This window comes from Seriola aureovittata, chromosome 23 (assembly GCF_021018895.1).
Source record: "Seriola aureovittata isolate HTS-2021-v1 ecotype China chromosome 23, ASM2101889v1, whole genome shotgun sequence".
Lineage (NCBI taxonomy): Eukaryota > Metazoa > Chordata > Actinopteri > Carangiformes > Carangidae > Seriola > Seriola aureovittata.
This window is the reverse complement of record NC_079386.1, coordinates 7,142,835-7,163,615: the sequence shown is the minus strand read 5'-3', so window position 1 is coordinate 7,163,615 and position 20,781 is coordinate 7,142,835. Positions and strand designations below refer to the sequence as shown.

General features: G+C 41.1%; 2 protein-coding genes across 3 annotated transcripts in view; one reads left to right on the top strand and one right to left on the bottom strand.

Annotated features, from left to right (window-relative positions):
• The window catches only part of LOC130164121 (pyruvate carboxylase, mitochondrial-like), a 293,836-nt gene that overhangs the window by 72,191 nt on the left and 200,864 nt on the right, over window positions 1-20,781 (bottom strand). The gene's annotated exons all lie outside the window — the stretch shown is intronic.
• Window positions 15,024-20,781, top strand: part of LOC130164122 (leucine-rich repeat and fibronectin type-III domain-containing protein 4) — a 40,626-nt gene continuing 34,868 nt past the window's right edge. The window contains exons 1-2 of one of the 2 annotated variants that reach the window (XM_056368582.1): window positions 15,024-15,164; window positions 16,266-16,797. The gene's annotated coding sequence lies outside the window, so the exon portion shown is untranslated. Of the gene's footprint in view, window positions 15,165-16,265; window positions 17,130-20,781 lie in introns of both variants that reach the window. The other variant, XM_056368581.1, reaches the window with a different exon arrangement.

Genomic DNA, 20,781 nt, shown 5'->3' with positions numbered 1-20,781 from the left:
GCGAAATGCAACCAAAAGGTATAAATAAAATAAAAAAATGGAGAGACATAGAATGAGAAACAAACAGAAGCAGCTGCTATTAATGAAGGACTCAGAAATAATGGAGAGGGAAGATGGAGACACGATTAATACATGAAGGTTTGTCCTTTTCCTCTCTGCTGTACCAGATCAATGTGTTCATTATCAGGCTGCTCTGTATGCCTGTGGCTACCCCACACACCCACACCCACACACCCACACACCCACACACCCACACACCCACACACACACACACACACACACACACACACACACACACACACACACACACACACACACACACACACACACACACTTCCTCAATGTTTCCCCTAAGATGTGAAACACACACATATACACACTTCCCACCATTCAGTATCTCTGTAAATTTCACTCAGTCTTCATCCTGTTCTGATAACACACACGACTGACGCCCTTCCCTGATTTGGATGCCCTGTAACAAGGCTACAGCTCTGAGAGCTATGTGCATAGCATGCAAAACACACATGCACACACACTTTCTTACCTGTGATGACTGTAGCTCCTGCTCCAAAAAGCTTTTCACGCGCGCGCACGCACGCACACCTTTGAGTACTGTGAAAGTTTTAGTGGGAAAGTAAACATGTCTAAAGGTGAATTAATGCTCACTCTGGCTCCAGTTTACATACACCCACACTCTCTGTAATATCCACCAATTGAACTCACACACCAGGCTCCGCATCAGAAGTCACTGCCTCTTTTTGGTGCAAACCAAATGACACCACAAAATGACATCTGGTTGTGTGTATCCTCATTTTTACTCTCACAACGCTCAGTTTATCACCAGAAAAGTCTGTTTTATTGCTAGTCTCCTCACAGCCACTAGTCATCGCTCTTGTTGCAATCAGCTTTTCTGGTGATTGCCAAAGCAACATAGTGAAGTAAGTATTGATGTCCCAGGCTGTTGACTTGACTGCAAACACAAATCAGCTCAACACACCACCACATTTACCCGTCACTGTTGCAGGGCATCTGCTGGTTTCAGGAAGCTGAAGGAATTTTGTCTCACTTTATTCTTTATTTAAGTTAGACCAAAGAAAAAAATAAAAACAACAAACAAGCGCTCATTAGCAGTGTGCTGAATTGCTAACATTATTTCTTGTAACTGTTGGCTTCAGTAGAAGTTGTCATCCATCATTCAAATGTTGTTAACATAGGCAGAATTTACAGCTGACATTAACATGCAGTCTGGACATCATAGGAAAAGAAAAAAAAACATCACCTGCTATTTTATGTGTTCTCACTGTCTACAATCTGTCTGCACTGGGAGTGGATGTCATTTTTCACTGCAGAAAGCAGGCGAGTCGGTGGCGTGATGGAAAACAAAAGAAAAGCAAAACAAACAGGTGTTATGTCCAGACTGCTCCTAATTTTTCTGTGTCATATTTTACAACTCTAAAGCAGCGAAGAAATGAAAGCCCAAGTCCTTTTGGAGCTGCTCTGCATACAAACATTTCTATCTACTGTGCATGGAAGATATTCATTCACCATGCAGAGAAGCTTCCTCAGTAAAGACAAAAAGAAAAAAGGTTTCACAGGTCAAATCAGATCCTGATTGTAATCTATGCATTTAAACCTGCCTTTAGGAAACCTTGCATCCCTGTGCTTGCACCCTGTTTACTGATATAAAACTCAGCTATATTTCATATTCATTATTCCCCTTTCACTCACACTAATCTGGACTCTTTATTGTGCAATCCTCTTTATTCCTGCAACTATCAATGTGAGGACAATCTAGAGTGGATGAGGAAAACAGGGCGACAGCTTACTATTTTCTTTAAGTTACATCTATTTCATTCTGTTTCCACCAGAGACTTGACCCAAGAAACCTCTGGGCAGACATGTTTGATAAGGGAGATGCTAGTCAAGATCAAGATTGGGGCCTTGGTCAAATGCTACCCTGCTTCATGTCAAAATTCATGTATGTTGTGACACATTTTACCTTCCTCAAAAAAATTGCTGCTCCTGCGATTTGGATATTGCACTTGGCCATAAAGCTATTTTGATAATATTTCAATTAATTGTGCGGCCCTGTGAGAAAGGCAACAAAAATAAGTAACCCTCCACCCTAACCACCTACCACCATAGCTTAAAAACAGCAGGAGAAAACAGGAGAATGGATCCTGAAGCCTACAAAATCAGCCTGGGCAAAGATGACAATACAAACAATTGGAAAAGAAATTACAACAACTCAGGATATCACTCTGCTCCTGCATCCCTCCACTGGCTCCCTGTGCTGGCTCACATTAGGTTTCAAATCCTGATACTGGCTTAGAAAGCTGAGGAACATGCTCTGTGAAATCCTGTGTTGAGGCAGGGTGTCTCTGATCCACAGCTCAACTGTATCCACCTGCACCCAAAGGTCCCTTGTAAACAAGGATGTTCTGTTCTTGCTGATGGTAGAGATCAGGCCCCACAGCAGCTTTTACCATCTTCAAACGCAGAATACAGACCCACCTCTTCAAAAGAATCTGGACTGATACAACTTCAGTCTAAATATATCATGTTGCTTGGCATTTTCTAGTAATCACCACTTGCCAATACTTTCTAAAAAATACACACACAAATATAGTGTGTATCTTCTCTGTCAGTTTAATTTTGTCCATTTCTATGTTGCTTTATGCAAACCTGGATACAAAAACACTATCAAAGACAGTAGAGGGGCAGATTTTGAAAAGTTTGAACTGTGCTCAGCATTGCACACAAATTGACAACACACACACCTGATCTCCGTCTTCCGCAAACACAAACACTGCCTCCCTCTGTCACACACAGCCTCCACGCTCCCCTCTATGATTAGGAGTTGAATAGGGGAGCTGTCAGGTCATTTGTCTTTTCTCTCCTCTCCTCCTCTGTCTCCCCTATCCCCATCCGTCACACCCTAACCACTGGCCTGGACACAAACAAGATCAACACACACAGCCGGAGGAGTGAATATACACACTCACATAGACATATAGGGGACCTCTCACACTCACATCAGCTACAGATTTACTCAAGCAGGCGAGACATACCCAAAATAAACACACTCTCTCTCTCTCTCTATCTCTCTCTCACACACACACGAAAATATTTCTAATGGAAGACTCTCAGGAATTTAAGGCTTAAAGGCAACACATACGGCCAAATAAGCACACAGTGATACACACGTGGATGAAGAGTGAAAAAATGTTCACACACACAGACAGAAAAACACATTCTGTGTTATGCTGCTGAGATGCTTTGGTCTTAGTTGACCGTTGATGACTTTACCGCAGTCCACTGATGGCTTTGTTAGAAGGATAGCTGGCCACCTGTATGCATGCATTTGTTTACACTCTTGTCTTTGCATCCTGATTCATGTGAATGGATGGGTCATGCTGACAGCACTGATGATCATTTTTTTGTACTGATGTGACAAACGGCTGTGTCTACATTTCTTCCTCCATTTCTTCTTTACCTCTAAGGGCCTTAATTCTCCACTCAGTTTCTCTGCCCTTTAATTTCCTCTTTACTTCTTACCTCTTGCCCTCTTCTCTAAAGTAACCACCAACTATTCACCATGCCAACCATCTTCTTCCAATTTCCAGTGGGCTTTACAAGCATGAAATACACTCTGAACATGTTTCTACTGCCAAAGGACAAGCAACAGCAATCTGAATACTTCCTCTCTCACTCACACACACACACACACACACACACACACACACACACACACACACACACACACACACCACACACACACACACACACACACACACACACACACACACACACACACACACACACACACACACACACACACACACACACACACACACACACACACACACACACACACACACACACACACACACACACACACACACACACACACACACCTCAAGACAGATTTGTGCATGACAACTTCATAGCTGTGCCTAAAAATGAAATCGGGAATCAGTGTCTGACATTTGCCACAGGGCTTTTATCTTAGTGATAAAAAAAAAATGTGATTGGTGATCTTTCCAGCAATAAGTCCTATCACTAGTTCATGGCAGAGCAAATTTCACCTTGATTTTAATTTTCTGTGGCCAGAAATATTTCCATTTTAAAAACGCTCACAGGTTCTGAAGAAATCTGACAAAATGTCCATAAATAAACCGACAAAGGCTATCTCTTTCTGAGATGACAGCTGTGCACATGTTAGCATTACATTTGTGTACTTGAAGTTTCATGAAACACAGGTTGTGTAAATCCAGCTATGATCCCTTACTAAACACTTGATAAAACTGTGCAAAGGAACACGAGGAGGGAATAGAAGTAATCTTCACACTTTGAGATATGTCAGTCACTGGCTATGCTGGACAATTTCCAGCTCAGTAATGGGAGATCATTCTCATTACAGTATGTTTCAGTTGCCTGTGTGTGAGCTGGCGCTGGCCATGGTGCTGATCTTGCCAGACATCCTGGACAAAGTACACCACTGAGGAAATGCAACAACTACTGCATTTTTGTTAAGATCTCTCTAGCATAAGTACAGTGTTCAACAGGAGAACAAAATTTTAAGATTTAAAGCATGCGCAGTAAATAATTTTTGTAGTCATTTGCTCCCAAATAGGAGAGGCTTTAAGCTTCACCATCTCGCCCCAGTGTTCAACATCTCTCAGAGAATAGCTTTACTGTGAGAGCACCAGCTGATTTGACATTTTCTCCATATACAGCGGTTTAAGAAGCAAATGCTTTGCAGCTACAAAATATGTTGTGTTGAGTTAAAGGGACTGACAGTTTTTCTGTAGTGCTTTGAACTCTAACTATAGCTCTAACCACTTACATGTCAATCTCAGCCGATTTACAGGGGTTGCTAAAGTTCAGACTCGTCTCTGGGGAAAATGTAGGAAATTACAAGATGAACCAAGAAGATGAGATGATGAGACAGGGTAAAGGAAAGTGGATACAACAAAAGATACATTTCCTGACACAGATGTATAATAATCCAGTGAATGCTCTACTTGTCAAGAAATGACTACACAGAGCTGATTTTTAAATATTCTCAAAATAAATAGAGTTTTTTTTACAACCAGGAGAGACACATTCGCCAGGAGTCATTACTGATATGTGACGTGTTTTCCTTAAACACTGTGACTCAGACTCATCTGTTATCAACAAACGGGTGCTGAACTAGCTAAAAGAAGGCCTTCTCAGACTCTTTCAGGGACCCTGAGACACGAGCTTATTAAAACAGATTGCTACTTAGTGGTATTTTGGGAATCCTTAAGCAGTAGGCTTGTGACGCATTAAACGAATCATGATGTACTCCAAACCCACAGAGTGTGTCGTCGCATGCTCTCTCAGCAGGTGTTTGGTCTTCTTTGTTAATTATACTTGAACCTATGACCGATTGTCTCACTCTTAGTTACGTTGCAAAAAGGGGAAGAATTCAAACATAATCCATGTTTTTATTCATCAGTACCGAGACTATAATTAATTAAGAGATGGTATCGTGTTGCTTAATGTTTTGACTACTAACCTACCACATTTTCTAAAATCCAGCAACATATCTTCCACATTGTTGGCTGACGTGTGAAAATCAACATCTCCCCCCCAAAAAAAATACAAACCACTGAACCAGGGCCCCTTCTGAGGGATTGGAAATGGCATGAAGCAGCATGGGATCTTCAGTCTTTTAGATGCTGGGGAAAACATTTGAGATAGTTTCACTCTGCTCCTCCTATCATTTACTACCCCTATCTCACAGGCACCCATCACAAAACAGAACTGGAGCCATTTCGGTCTGATATTATAGTATAAACGGATATTCTACTAAATGAACAGAATGTCTGCTATAAATCGCTTTATGTCATGGAGACACAAGCGCCAATGATTATCAGCTTCCAACAGATGGTAAATGGGAAACTGCACTTCTAGAGACAATAATAGTACCTGCTAATGTTAAAGGATAGTTCCAGTTATTTTTAATTATGTCCAGTGGAGCACCTACAGTAGGCAGAGAAAACAGTTATGTGAGCAACACTTAAAGCCCATTTAACTCGATAATAGTAAGACATGTTGCGTTCAAAGGCCTAGTTTTAAACACTTTTTGCATTCAACTGTTGGCTCACCAAGCTGCATTAAAGATGAAAATTCTCAGTCATCCAGGTCATGGTTATCCAAGAAGAGTTGAATCAAGGGCAGCTGGACAAAAGAAATAAAGACGCCTCTTGGATGATAGATGAAACGTCCTCAAGTGTCTACAACCATGTCTAGTAGCCCTCATTCAACTCCTCTATGACAGTTGTATTGAACCTTTGACTGTGCTCTCACAACCTGCGAGTATGAAAGCCAAAAAATGGGAATCAACAAACAGATCATCTTTAAAAGTGAAAAGAGTATTCTTCAGGCAGTATGATGAATTTAATTTGGATGTACATTCTGGATCATTTTAGTCCAGTGTTTCTGATTAAAGTCAGCAGATAAGCTTCAGACAGTGGATTTTGATTTGTTCTAATGTCGGTTCCTTTGGTCAACTGTTACTCACGTCAGTAGATACTTGTTGACCTGTCAAAAATGAGACTGAATTTTTGTTTTAGGGTTGGTGTGTAATTTAATATTTCCTCTATCGCCAGCTCAGCAGCAGGTTTCATCGATGTGATGTGAATGTTAATTCACCAACACAATCCAATGGAGCATTTATAATGAACAAACTCACAGCATGCTGCAATGGATTCAAGTTTTTCAAAACGTTTTTAGTTCAGGAATGAATCATGAAATTCATAGTCTTGCTGTGAGACCACAGTGTTTGGAGACCCAGGTTTGAGTAACACCTAAATATATAATTTCTAATAACATTTGACAAAATTATTTTAATTGCTTTAAGAGTCATTATCACTTCATTATACCAAAACTAAATATGAAACAATTGTCCATTTAAGTTCCACACAAAAAGAAATGGGAATTCTAATTTACAGCTGTAATTACCATCGACTAAAACCATGACCCACTGCATTTCAGCCTGAAGCCTTACTTTGATCTACCTTCAGGTTTATATAGAGTCTATAGTATTACCATTTTTTGTCAGGCTGCTTACCTTTGACATCACATTACCTCTAACTTCTCCTTCTACCTGTTATCCTCCCTTCAATGGCTGTGACTCATTTCGGATCCTGACTCCTACTTTAAAGAGATCCCGAGGCAATGGTATTTCTGTAAAGAGTAACATGCAGTAGCAGCCTGGTTTTATGTATGAGGCTGCTGTTTATGTGGTTCAAATAGTCTCAGGAGCAGTGAAATAAAAACAAATCAATTGAGCTGCAAAAAAAAAAAAAAAAAAAAAAAAAAAGCACAGCGGACAAGAGTATGTAAACCCTAAACGTGCAGTACACAAAAAAGGTGCAGCATTACAGAGTAGAGAGAAACTGGGAAAATCTCTAGTGCTGGAGATGAATTCTCAAGTTGTGCCCTTAAAATCCAAGTCCTATAGAAATGCTCTAGTTACACAGTGAACAACCCTTTGTCAGTCTTATTAGTGAGTCCTGACTGCACATTTGAAAATTATACTATGTCACTTCAAACACATTTTCATGTCAGGTTACACAACATTATAAAATGTTCTCCAAGTGTCAGTACTCCTAGTAACAAATGTTTTCCCACACCAGGGCAAATAGGGGTGTACATGATAATATAAGAAACACAAATACGTGGTTGAATATCATTACGGCAGAAAGCAAATGTATACCAATAAATCAGGTAAAATTTGTTTGCTATACTCTTGGTAAGCAGTTACAGAGCTATTGTAGCTACAACAAAAAGGTAAATAACATAATTCCTAGAAGAATAGGGTAGATTTCTTCATCCAGTTAACACACACTCAGTCTCCCTAACACAACATCTCAATTTTTATTGTGCACTTTGTAGAAATTATATCCAAATTCTGCACTTAAGTAGACTGTGTTATTTTCAATAAAAATCCCATGCCATGTTTAAAAAGCATAGATATATCTTTTCCCTTAGCTAACTTTCCTTTAACTGTGTTATATATGGTGGATGTTTCTTTTAATGCAAACATCTAATGCTCTAATTACCTTAGGTTACTATAGGTGACTCAAAAAAGAATGGCATGCCAAACAGGATTCAGTAAGTCACATGTTGATTATGAGAGATCAAAGTGATGCACAGCACCTCTCCCTTATCACATTCTGTATGTTAGTAGAGCAAATAATTCAAACACTTTCCATTTACCATCATGATAATGGCCTTAGTCTCAATATACTGTTCTGTCAAACTAATGCATCTCATCTAATGGGCTCTCTGTATTGATGACCGCAGTCAGTAGTGAAAAGATGATTCATCCATGTAGCTGCACAAATAAATATTGAGCAAAGGTAGCTGGACTCCTGCTTGGAGAACTAACCAAAATAGAAATGTTGACTCAATCAACAGGATATTTAATTTTTCCCCTCCATCTATGGCTCAGCATGATGCCTTTAATGCTAAAACACCCATAATTTCTATTTTCAGGAACTAGGGGAGCCCAGAGCACGACATGACTAACAGCTGCATCTTATTTACAGAATGTACTATAACTGTCTGGATTTTCTCAGCACATAACACCATGCATTATTTATTTGAATATTTTTATAGCCTTATCATGTTTGCCTGTGATCTGTGATTTTCTAGTCAGTATTTATAGGATTTCACATCTGATTTTTTAATGCTCTTTCATCAGGGCTCCTGCTCCTCCTACTCTCTCTCCCTTTCTGTGTGTGTGTGTGTGTGTGTGTGTTCTTAACATGAGTGTATACAACTCATGTTTTCTTTCTGTTTGTGTGTGTGTGTGTGTCCATTCTTAACATGAGTGTATACAGCTCATGCGTGATGACCATATCACATAATATCTGGCAGCAGAAACTCGCAAAGTTACAGACCTTTATAAGCCTTAACAGCAGGTGAAACACAGCTTCGTTCCATTTAGCTGTGCCAGTAAGCCATGCCAGTGAGCCAGCATGAGCAACGCTAGGGCTGTGGCACTGGCAAAACCTAAAGTGAATGAAGCTCTTTATTAATGTCATTAGTTACACCTGCATTTAACAAGTCAACGTCCTACTGTGAGAAAGGTCTATTAGCTGTTTATGTGCACACAAAATAAACCAATTATAATGTTGCTGCAGCTCTAATGTGACTGTGGTGCAGCCCATGTGAACAATACACTCTGATTCTGTTAATGCAGTTATTCTCATAGTCAGAAGAAGCTCAATCACAGTAAGCTATGCAATTTCAGTTGCATTATTTAAGGGCATCTCAGTCATGTAAACACCTTAATGCAACTATTCCATTGGACTTTACCAACATGCTGCAACACATGGCTGTAGAACTGCTTGATGACACTCGAGTCCGCTCTTTCAGTGCATTGTCTTGACGAGCACTCTCGAAGCGACAATCAAACTTGCTTCAAGTGCAATTTACAGAGTGGTACATCTTTCTTTCATCGTGGAAGCAGCGATATCAATGGAACAATTCAGTATGCAAGACATAAGCGAGTTATTGACCTAGGTCTTCACTGATTATTAACTATAACCTGACAATTATGAGTTTACTGTAAATTTGTCAATGTACTCTTTTTCTCTCTGTAAATTCCAGCAGCACAGAATGCATTAAAGTACTTCACTCGTGGAAACATTAGGCTTGCATGTTAGATTTTTTTTTCCCTAACCAACATATATCCCTGAAGTCATTTCAGTCCTGTGTCTTTATGCCTGAGCGTATTTGCCAAGGTTTCACACTTGAAGCAATATAGACAAATGACACCAGCAGGTTTTTCTCATACTTCAGTGACTGCTGCCTGTGGCCGGGCAAGTGGTCTGCCAGCAATAACTGGGAAATCAGTTGGAGAAGCTATTACTAATACAGGGGAAATAAATAAAAAGCACAATGACATGCAAACAGCTCTAAATGCAAAAAATGAAGGCGGAGTTGTGTGGCTGTTGTGTGGGTGGGTGCATGTGTCTCTGTCCTTGTCTCTCATTATCCCTAGATTGAGACAAATAGAGGGGGATCTGCCCTTCGATCTAAACCTCCACACCATTTACCCCTGACATCACAGCTGAGCAAGTGTGTGAGTGTGTGTGTGCGTGCGTGCGTGCACTTTTTTCATTTAGCCTTGTGAGAGGTGTGTGTTATCCATGTCCTGATTTGTGTGCTACTATGGTGTTTGTGTGTGCAATCATGCGGTCGTGCCAATCTTTAAGCAAGTGTGTATGTTCAGTCGCGCTCTCTCTGTGTGTGTGTCAAGTTGGTTGCAAATAGATTGGGTGAAATGTATGTTCTGTGTGTGTTCATGTGTGAAGTTTTTTGTGTGTGTGGGTGTGTGTGAATGGAAGCATTTGACACACTGGTGATTATGTTTGACATGTTTGTGTGCACAGGCGCTCACCGAGTGCATTTGTTTTTGTGTGTTTCAGTGTTGCCTATATTTAGCCACTGTGTCTCACAAACTCACTGTGACTCATTTATACACACAAAAAAATTTGTCCTGACTTGATGACGAACCAGCCAAGAGACGGATAAACTTTAAGTTTAGGAGAGGTGTTGACTTGGTTCTCTCCCTCTCTCTCTCTCTCTCTCTCTCTCACACCAGTATACATTCTTGCTGCTGGCAAGGACATGTTCCTCAGCTGCTGTCGAGGTTCTAGCTTTTGATTTAGGCTACACACTTTTCTGCCATACCTGACAGTTTTCTGCCTCTTAGTGGCAAACACCCATGGCAGGCAACACCCAGAAAAACTGCCTCAGCTGTTAGAAATCTGCTCCCTCTGCATATGCTATATAAATGTAAAATATGGCTGTATATTCCAGCACATTGGATTTAAAATGAAGCAATGGCTATGAGGTTAAAGGTGCCCTGTGGAGTTTTCTACAAAAAAAAAAAAAGAAGCTGTTTACATTCAGTGTTTCTCACTGTGCGTGTCTGACAAATATGTTAAGTACATTTTCTGCCTCATAAATATTTGCCAAGTTGATTTTTTGGTAGTTTACTTTAAATCCTGAATTTTTTACATCCATATACACATGGTAGCAGTCTTCTTCCTTGCCTTTGCTGGCACATGTACATGCAGCATTTCTTAGTGCATTACCGCCACCTGTGGATCTGTGGAATAGTGTGAAACCATTGGCAGAACTGTGTATTGCGTGATCTTTCATGAGACTAAATGGGTTTCTGGTCATGTAAAAACTGCTAGAGGTGAAGAACTCCACAGGTTACCTTTAAATAGTTGAATCTAAGCTTTAAGGGTGTTGGAGAATGTTTACATCAACAGTATAATGCTGCACAGCTTTGCTGCACATATCTCCCTTCAAAGTCAGCATTCAAATCCAATTATCTTTATTTCATTTAAATTCCAGTGTGCTACAGTAAAGATCAAAAATGGGTGAAAGTCCAAATGCTTAAAGTCATACTAAAGCCTTAGCATATCAAACAAATATGTGAATATCTGTGACACAAGTGATAAAATTCTCAGTGTTAAGTGTTAGCAAGCACCCAAGTGAGACACATAAACACTTGACATGAGATGTTTCCAGTTTGCTGAAACCACCAGTGAGTTGACCAGTGAACCAATTTGCAATAGAAAATAAATAAATAAATAAAAACGATGGATTTGCTCCGGCCTGGGTCAGTAGGCCAACTCCCCTGCAACTGGTTTCACTTTGAAGGCTAATTTGGCCTGACCGAACCAGAACAGGTCTGGCCTCTTTCTGATTAAGTGCAGCGTTACTCAGAATGAACTAAAAAAGATCCTGCCAATCTCTCTTCTTAGTTCGGTCTTAGGGAGAAAAAGACTTGTCACTGTGCATTTTACTTGCACTTGATTGATCTGTGGTTACAAGAATACTCTATGAGCACAAAATCTATGACTTTTGTCCTACAGATTTCTGGTTGCTTTTATTTTCTCCGATGAAAAACCGAATGCACTGATTGTGGGCTGCCCTGAATTTAAGTGGTGGATAAATGCCTTATATGTAAACCAACAACTTGGTCAGTAATGAGATTTTCTCCTGACTGGTGAACTCACTTCATCCATCACCCAGCAGTAGGTCATGTTAGTTTATTTCAGTCGGCAAGGTCACTCTGGCTGACAAGAGGACTGGGTGCCAAACCACTAGAGGTTTGATTAATTGTGAATCAACGGGCCATAAAAGCAGAGCGCTGTAAACAGGATACGATTGGGTGAAATGATATATCAAACTTCTCCTTGCTGGACCTTGCTTTGAGGGAGGTCTGGCTTACTAGGTTAAAAATACACTGGCCCACAGCAGGAGAATAATGGAGTGACACTAAAGAGGGAAAACGCAAGGGATAAAAATAAATTCAAGATAGAAAAATGGAGATGCAGGGAAGTAGGATGAGAGGTAAATGCTTGCAAGGAGGAAATAAACAGGTGGGGTGGCACAGATTGAGAAATATTTACAAGATGGAGGAGTGAATGAAGGACAGAAATTGACTCCTGGGTGGAAATTTAGATACATAAAATACCAGTTCATCCATAACAACCAAATCTCTGTACCTACTCTTTTTTTTTCTTTTACCTCTGTACCGACTCTCATTCCCATCTTTCAGATATTCCATCTGCAGTGTGTGATTGTGTTGACAAAATGGATCTGTAGATATGCGAATGTCAGAAATGACTTAATTCCAAACATCCAATACCTCTGGTGTTATAGGTTGTGCTTTAGTAGTGGGACACACACCGACACACAAACTGGCACCCAGACGGTTTCCATTAAACGGCTATTTCCAGCAGCTATCTCACAGCGTGGAAATCAAGCGCCCGACCACCGTTTGAAGTCGTATCAGCTACACTTGTTCCTATCGCCATGCTATCACTCCATCCACTCCTCACTTCTATCCCTCGCTAACCCCTCTCTTACTCACTTATCTTCCTTACGCCCCCAGAGATCTTTGGCTTCCTCTCTCTTCTCTACCTCTCTTTCCTCACACATCACCACTTGTGCTCACTCTCTCTTAATCATCCTCCTTTGCTCCCCCTCTCATCTCAGTCTCACCCAGAGTTGCTTGAGGCACTAAGAGCTTCACTTCCCCTTGTCATACCAGCTGACTTTTATCTCCTCTTCTTCCTCCTCTTCCTCCCTCTCATTTTACTCTTGCAAGTAGAAATCTGTATCTCAAGTAAAAAGGTATTACAAAAACAAAATGTACTTTGAATTATTAAAAGTAAAATTATACATCACGCAGAATGTCCCTTTCCAGAGTGTCATTACTGCATAAGGCTGACGTTAACAACAGAAAGCTATTGGCCAGGTGTGTAAAGGTGAGAAGGTACAGAAGTAAGAATGATTTCAAACGAGATCTGTTTTTTGATTCACACGTCTGTTGCTTCTTGCATGTACATCTCTTTATTCCATGAATGCATGTGCGGAGGGACCGTCTGCACTGTGTGTTCTCTTATCTCATTCTGTACAATTCACTGTGTCGTTCCCCTCTCAGCTGTTAACACTTTGCCTTTAGAGTAATGACAGCAGTGACACTTGGTACAAAATAGTTTGCTTAAAGCATACTGAAACATGCGTTCTAAATATATTTCCATCTGTCAACAAATACCGTGAAAAACGTCCATGGCACTCAGCCCCAGAGCCCATTTGCTCCTTGTGAGGATTGAAATCTTTAAAAAAAAAAAAAAAAAAAAAACTGGTCTAAGATGTTTGCTTTATATTTGAAAAGGGCTCACTGAGCACTGCAGTTTCTAGTAAATATAACAATGCATTTGTTTGGGACCACTTTCAGCTAAAGATTAATCCACATTTGGTGCACTAGTGAGTATTTACAGCACCAGGACACTGTATGTGGAACTGATTTCAAATTAATGTAACTGTCCATGTTCATTGTAATGAAGTAAACAAGTCATGCAGTACAGCGCTACAGCTCACTGATGTGTTTTTAATAGTGTCTGGACAATAAGAGAGACACGGTAGAATAAACTGTATCAGGCTTTGGCTACAGGAGCAGTATTTGGTAGTAGAAGGAGGTCATTGTTGGTCTGGTCTTTTTCTGGGATTTGTTGGCTATAAGAAACATATAATATTGCTAGCCTTATCCTTTGAAATACTGTATAAGCTGCATTTTAATTTTGCAGCTAGTCAAACTGCACCTGCAGCTTCTTGAACTGCTTTATATACTATTGGATTGCACATTTATAACAGTGTGTCGATACTTTATAAATGTATTATATGTTTTGTACGTAAAATCTTTTAACTAGTAACTCCAGGTGTCAAATAAATGTAGTGGAGTAAAAATACCTCAATAATATTCCTCTCCTCCTCTTTCATTCTCCCCTCCAGATCCTCATTTCTCCTAATCACCTCTACTTCTCCTCCTACATCGTTCCATCTTTCATCTCCTCCTTCCTTTTCCCTGTTCAATCTCCTCAACACCTCACCCCCCCACCCTCCACCTCTCATGCTCCTCATCTTCATGCCTCTTTCCCTCTCTCATGCACACACTCTCTCTCTCTTTCTCTCTCTCTCTCTCAGTCCGATGCTTGACGCTGCCAGAGAGAGATCGCAGTCATCGCTTCTGCTTCTCGCCGGGAATCACACACTCTTCTCCACCAGATAAGGACAAAGAAAGCCAATAAAAATTAAGAAAAAACAAGAAGATAAAGATGCAGATAAATGGACAGATGAAGAGGGGAAGTGACTGGAGGCAGGACAAGTAAAGGGAAAAAAGAAATGGAGAAAACCTCCCTGAAGGAGAGAAGAGATTTCTAAAATACAAGCCAGCTTACTCCCTGCATTCTGTCATTTTCTCTCTCTCCCCTTTCTTTTTTGCTGTGTCCCCTCCTTCATTCAGTACCTGTTCTGTGGGATTAACATGACTTAAAATTCAATCAGCCTACAGCCTGACGGAAGAGCGACAGAGGAGGCAGACAGAGCGCTGCAGCTGTCGAGACCGAGTGAGGGGACGACCAACGGGAGGGGTGGGGGGTGGGGGGGATAGACAGAGAGTGATAGAGATAGAGAGAGAGAGGGAGAAAGAGAGAGATGGGTGTTTTTCCACGGAGCTGAGATAGAGAGCGAGTCGCGGAGACAGAGAGATGTGACGGCTCCAAGAGTCGCGGTGGAATGATCCGGAAAACAAGGTTAGTAATTCCACCTTTTCATCTAGCGGAGGGCAAAAAAGGGGAAAAGACATGTTAGATAAAGATGAAAGAACCTGAAGAAAACTTGAAAAATGGATAAAAGGACACCAAATAGCTTTATGTGCTTTTGAAGTAGCAAAGTGAACACCACAGGAGGAGAAGCACATAAAAACAGGAGTGAAAAGGAAAAAATGAATCAAGGATATTCAATTGAATTCAGGAGGGAAAAAAAACCTGGCAGAGATGCTGCTGCACAAATGTACAGATACACACTCTAAGGAACACTCTCACAAAAACACACACACACACACAAAGACAGAATGAGTGCACAGCTTTAGAGCAAGATAATGAGATTGTCTTCTTAAAGGTGTCAGCTTTTGGAGTTTGATCGACAGGCCAGAGTGTGGGGGGTGGGGGGGACTTTTGAACTGTCTGACATTCATGGCACTGATCAATAGCCCAACTGTTTCATTAGGCTGTGTGTGTGTGTGTGTGTGTGTGTGTGTGTGCGTGACTGAAAGATAGAATAGGAGAGATGCAAAGGCTGTGTGTGCTTGCAGGAGAGTATCACTGCATGACTATTTAGTGGATGTGTGCGTGGTGATGTGTGTGCAAGCATGTGTGAACGTGCTGCATGGCCGTGTGTGTGCATGTGCTCGTGTCCTCCTCCTGCAAGTGTTTCTGCGTGCAAGTTCAAGCTAGTGCAGCCTGCTGAGAGGCCTTAAGAGGGTCTCGGAACTATTGATTCTCTTTGACAGACAGGTGAGAGAAAGGGAGGGAGGGGGGAGACAGAGGAGAATGAAAATGGGGGGTGGGGCAAGGTGGGGAGAGAGGATTTACAGAGGCCATAAGGGAGGATTGAATGATTGACTTCTGAAGTTGTGGAAAGATGGGTGGAGTGTTGATATCTAAAGAGAAGAGGAGGTCAGATGAGTGGAGGAGAAACAGGAGGAGGGGATGGAACAAAAAAGTGATAATGGACTCGGTCGAATGTTTGTGTGATTTACGCGAGTGAACACAGAGTAAAGACGACATTAATGGAAGACATTTACAGTGCACACACTTCATTCTCTTCACACTCTCCCTGTTCCTCTTTTGCAGGTTTCTAGCCTCCATCCCTACATCTCTGCAGATTACTCCCGAACCTCCTTTTCTGCACCTCCCTCCAAGGTCATCAATGAAAGACTGACTCAATGTGGGAGAACAACCACGGGTCACACTCTGTAGAGTGTAGAGAGGCCCTGTAACACAGCCTGGAAATCACCCCAATCTGGGAAGTGAGGGATGAGAGAAAGGGTGGAGAGGAGTGGAAAAAACTGAATGTGTGAAAGAATGAATAAGAGAGAAAGCCGGATGAATAAATAAGAGAAGAGACAGGGGTGTATGAGCGAGGGGGAAAAAAAGGGAGAGAAGGAGCAAGAAAAGGGGGGGGGAGGACAAGGTGTGGAGGTCGCTGCCAACTCCAGGATTCTTATTGTCCCTTGATTGAACTGCAGGACATATAGAAAAACGTTGAATACAGCCATGAGGAAATCATACCAAAATACCATAAATAGGATTTAAAGCAAAGTGGATTCTTGGATTTTTTTTTTCAAACTGAGGTCTCTATTTTGGAATACCATACCAGGATTGAGTGAGTAACTCCGGATTTTCCAGGTTTTCTTCATCTATAGAAGCCTAAGAGGATATTGTGGGATTGGAATTTCTGCAACTCTGGTTTTTTGACACTGACCTACATCCGCCTCCTTTTGATGTGTGTGGGGGCGTGTGTGTGGGCGTGTGTGTGGAGGGGAGTAGGACAGGTTTCAGCACAAACACACAAACCTCCCCCCCTGCTGGCCCAACACAAGGAGAAACACCTGGGGCGAGATCTGTGCTAAACACACACACACACATACACAGGCACACACAACCTGGATAACATGTGGAGCTGATTCGGATTATAGAGCCGCACAGACGGAAAAGGTAACGTTCATGCAGCTTCAAAACACACATGCACACACACACCATTGGCATATATTGGCCCAGTAAAGGTGAATCCATGTTCGCATGGGTAGCTCTCTTGTGCTGAATCATTGAGCACATCAATGCGGTGAACACCAGCACTCAGTGGACTGGGAACTCTGTGTTCTCCCACACAGACACACACACACACACACATTTAGGCCTATAAATAATGAACAGATGTGCATTCATAACAACAATAACATGAGAGGAAAATGTCAGAGTACACACAGACAGGAACACACACAGGCTCAAATCTCCCACAAGACACCAATGATTGTAGGTTTATCTTTTCTTATCCTTCTATTCTGCAGCTCTAACTCCACTATTTATTGCTCTACATACTCCCACCATACTGCTCGCTCGCTTTCTGTGTGTGTTTCTGTGCATGTGAGTGTCAGCCAGCTGTCCTGTATCAGATTACTCACTAGGTGCATCTCATGCTTGGCTTTCATCACCTCACCTTCATGTAATCTCACCTGGCGTGTCGTGTGTGTGTGTGTGTGTGTGTGTGTGTGTGTGTGTGTGTACCATGGTAAGAATGTATGGAAGGAGGACTGCGAGTGTTTGTGTGGCGGTGGCAGCATCAGCAGCCCAGAACAGACCTAACCTCCCTTCGTTTGAGGCTTTTTATGTAAGCTGTGTCTGCGTGCACGCACACACAAACACACACGGATTTGGCACACTGACACAGGAGATCAGACTGACTGAGTGGATGTATGGGAGGATAAGAGGGTGATGAGAAAGAAATGGAGACGAGAGGAGAGAGAATGTGCAGGAGGGGAGGGGGGTGAAGGGAGGAGAAAAGGAGGAAAGAAGGGGTGAAACATGACATCGTGACGGTACTGAGGACTAAGAGAGGTCAGATGAAAGGATTGCAGTAAGACGAGGAGGGGTGAGAAGGAGTGATTGACTTCATCTAGCGGCAATGAGAAAGAGACAGATGAACAGAAGAATTAGTACCAAAGGTAGTATAGATTAGAAAAGAAAGCATGGCAGCAGAGAGAGGGAGGGATAATGAAGAGACAGATCTAGAGAAATGGAGAGATAAATATGATATAATAGAAAAGAAAAAGGTTTCAGCAGCAAGAAACTGCATCAAATAAAAGACTGAAGGACTGATTGATTGAATAATAAATGATAGGTGGGATAAACTAGGAGACTTTAAGGAGTCTAGAATGATGAGTGACAAGATGATAAAAAGGTTAGAAAGAGGCACAGTCAGGATAGAAATATAAATGAATGGTGATTTACCACAGGAAGATAAAAATAGAAAGATAGATGAGGAAGAAATAATTACAAATGACAGATGGCTGTCATTATGTAGCTTTCTACTGTTATACCATTGGCTACAATTAGTCTTACATGACCCCAAGTGATGACACCAGTAATTAGCTATTTAGAGATATGGTGAATATGTTGTACCATGGGTCGTTTCCATGTATTAAACTTGCCAATTATGGAGCACAACTTGGGGGAAAAGTGTAATTCTACCTAAGAGGGACATTACCCTGGAAACAAAGGAGATTTGGCGAAAAAAAATGCACCACACATGAAACTATTTTTATGAAAAATAAGCTTTTTGAAAAACCAAGACAGAGCTCATTACTAGCTCTATTGATCATTTACAGCGGTTTTGACTCTTGCTGTGAACAGGGGCAGTTGCTAATTCTGAAGAGATGATGTCTGAATCTTTTTTAAGTGTGACAAAGAGGCCTTTTTGATATCCATTAACCAAATCATAATTCTATAATTGGCTTTGCTCTCCTGCTAGTGATAGTCATAAGAATACTGAGCAGGTAAGTGTCATCTGATTCAAACAGTAAAATAAAGGCGGAATAAAAGAACATTTTCTCAATTATCTTGTTAATGCTCCATGTGGCTCGTTGTTACCAAGGGTGTCTGTCATTTTGAGGCTACAGTAAGGGGAGATGAACAGATGGGATGCTCACTGTTCAAAATAGGAGCCGTGCCAACATGAGCAGACTGGCAAGTGAATGGAGGAATAGAGAAAAATGACAGGCAAGTGAATGGACCATTTACTGAAGAAGAGTAGAAAAAAATAAATAAATAAAACTTAACTGACCATTTTCTAAGCCCCTTTCAATTCTAGTGTGGGCCATGTGAGCTTTATAACAACTTAACAGTGGCAGGTTTACCATTAAACTTCTGTCATTTTTAACCAGTGGGTCCTTGACTTCAAAGAGAAACAGACCAAAGCAAGTTTCTCATCTCCAGCCAGAAACCAGTGAAATGACAACTCTCACCGGCAGATTTTATCAGCTGGAACTAATGAGCTAATTACGGCAGCGTTAGTTTCACGAGTTGGTTTAAAACTGTTTCTAGTCAACTCTTTAATATAAATCCTGTAAAAGGGTCTCATGCACATGATGACTACATGCAAGATATCATTCTTAAAGACTGAAGCTAAAGCTATGAAAATAAAGAACGCGGTTCTTGTAATGTAGTGTAAAGCTAGTTAGTCCTAGTATTTCAAGTATGAAGATAAGTATAAATATATTTAATAAATTATATATAAATAAATTATGATATCGTGGCATCCAAGATTAGGTCCCTCGGGATTGGGGGGTGGGCACAGAGAATGACCTATTCATGAATGTTTCAATCATGTTTTTTCTTTTTAAACACAACAGCTAAAGCCAAAAAATTATTTAGTACATAATGCTTTTCTTTTTTATTTCTGGTTTCAGAAAGTATTACCATGATTAGAGATCCATGCACACCAATTCAACGTGTGTAGGGAGCCAACGCCAAGTCATGGTCATGCAACTATGACTGAACAGTAGTTGTGTGGGGAAGAGGTTTGGTGAAGAGTCAGTTAAGGTATAAAAGCCAAAAAGGAAGAGGATGAAGGGGATATACTGAGGAAGTCTTCAAAGTATAATGACCAAGCAAATCCCAAAAGCATTAGTTTTAGGGATTAAGCATAATTACATGAAGCAGATGAAGATGGACAGCACCACCAGATGAAATGACACCAAAGATGATGAGGAATGATAGACGTAGCATGTCACACACCTTTCTGATTTAAGCAGCTTTCAATCAAGGAAGATTTGAAACCTTGAAACAAGGGAGACATGGCCGGTGTCAGAAAGGTGGCACTTGATAGATGAATGGATGGAGGAATTGATGACAAATGGTGGAGGAAGAGAAGTGAAAAGCTGGGCTGTTAAAGAAAGGGGGCAGGGGGATAAAAGGATGAGACGTCAGCTTGCTGTCAACAGCTGAAGAACAGAGTGGTAGATGATGGACAGAGAGGTATAGAACGATAGTGTGATGAAGAGGAGTAATTACAAGACTGACTGTTTAAGATAGGGAGGAACACATGGAGTATGGAGAGAGACTGAGTAATGAAGAATGAAAAGGCAAGTGATGACACTTGAGAGGTGGATGATAAGAGGGAGCGGGGATAAGGGAATAGAGGAATAACAATGTCTGAAAAGAAAAACTACACTAATAAAGCACTGGCACACTGACGGGTAGGAGGATGGGGGTGTGGATGAAGAGATGAAGGCGTGGATGAATGAATGGAATAAAACTGATGTGATTGAATGCTAGAGGCATGAGTAATTAGACTGGTAGTAGTCAAACA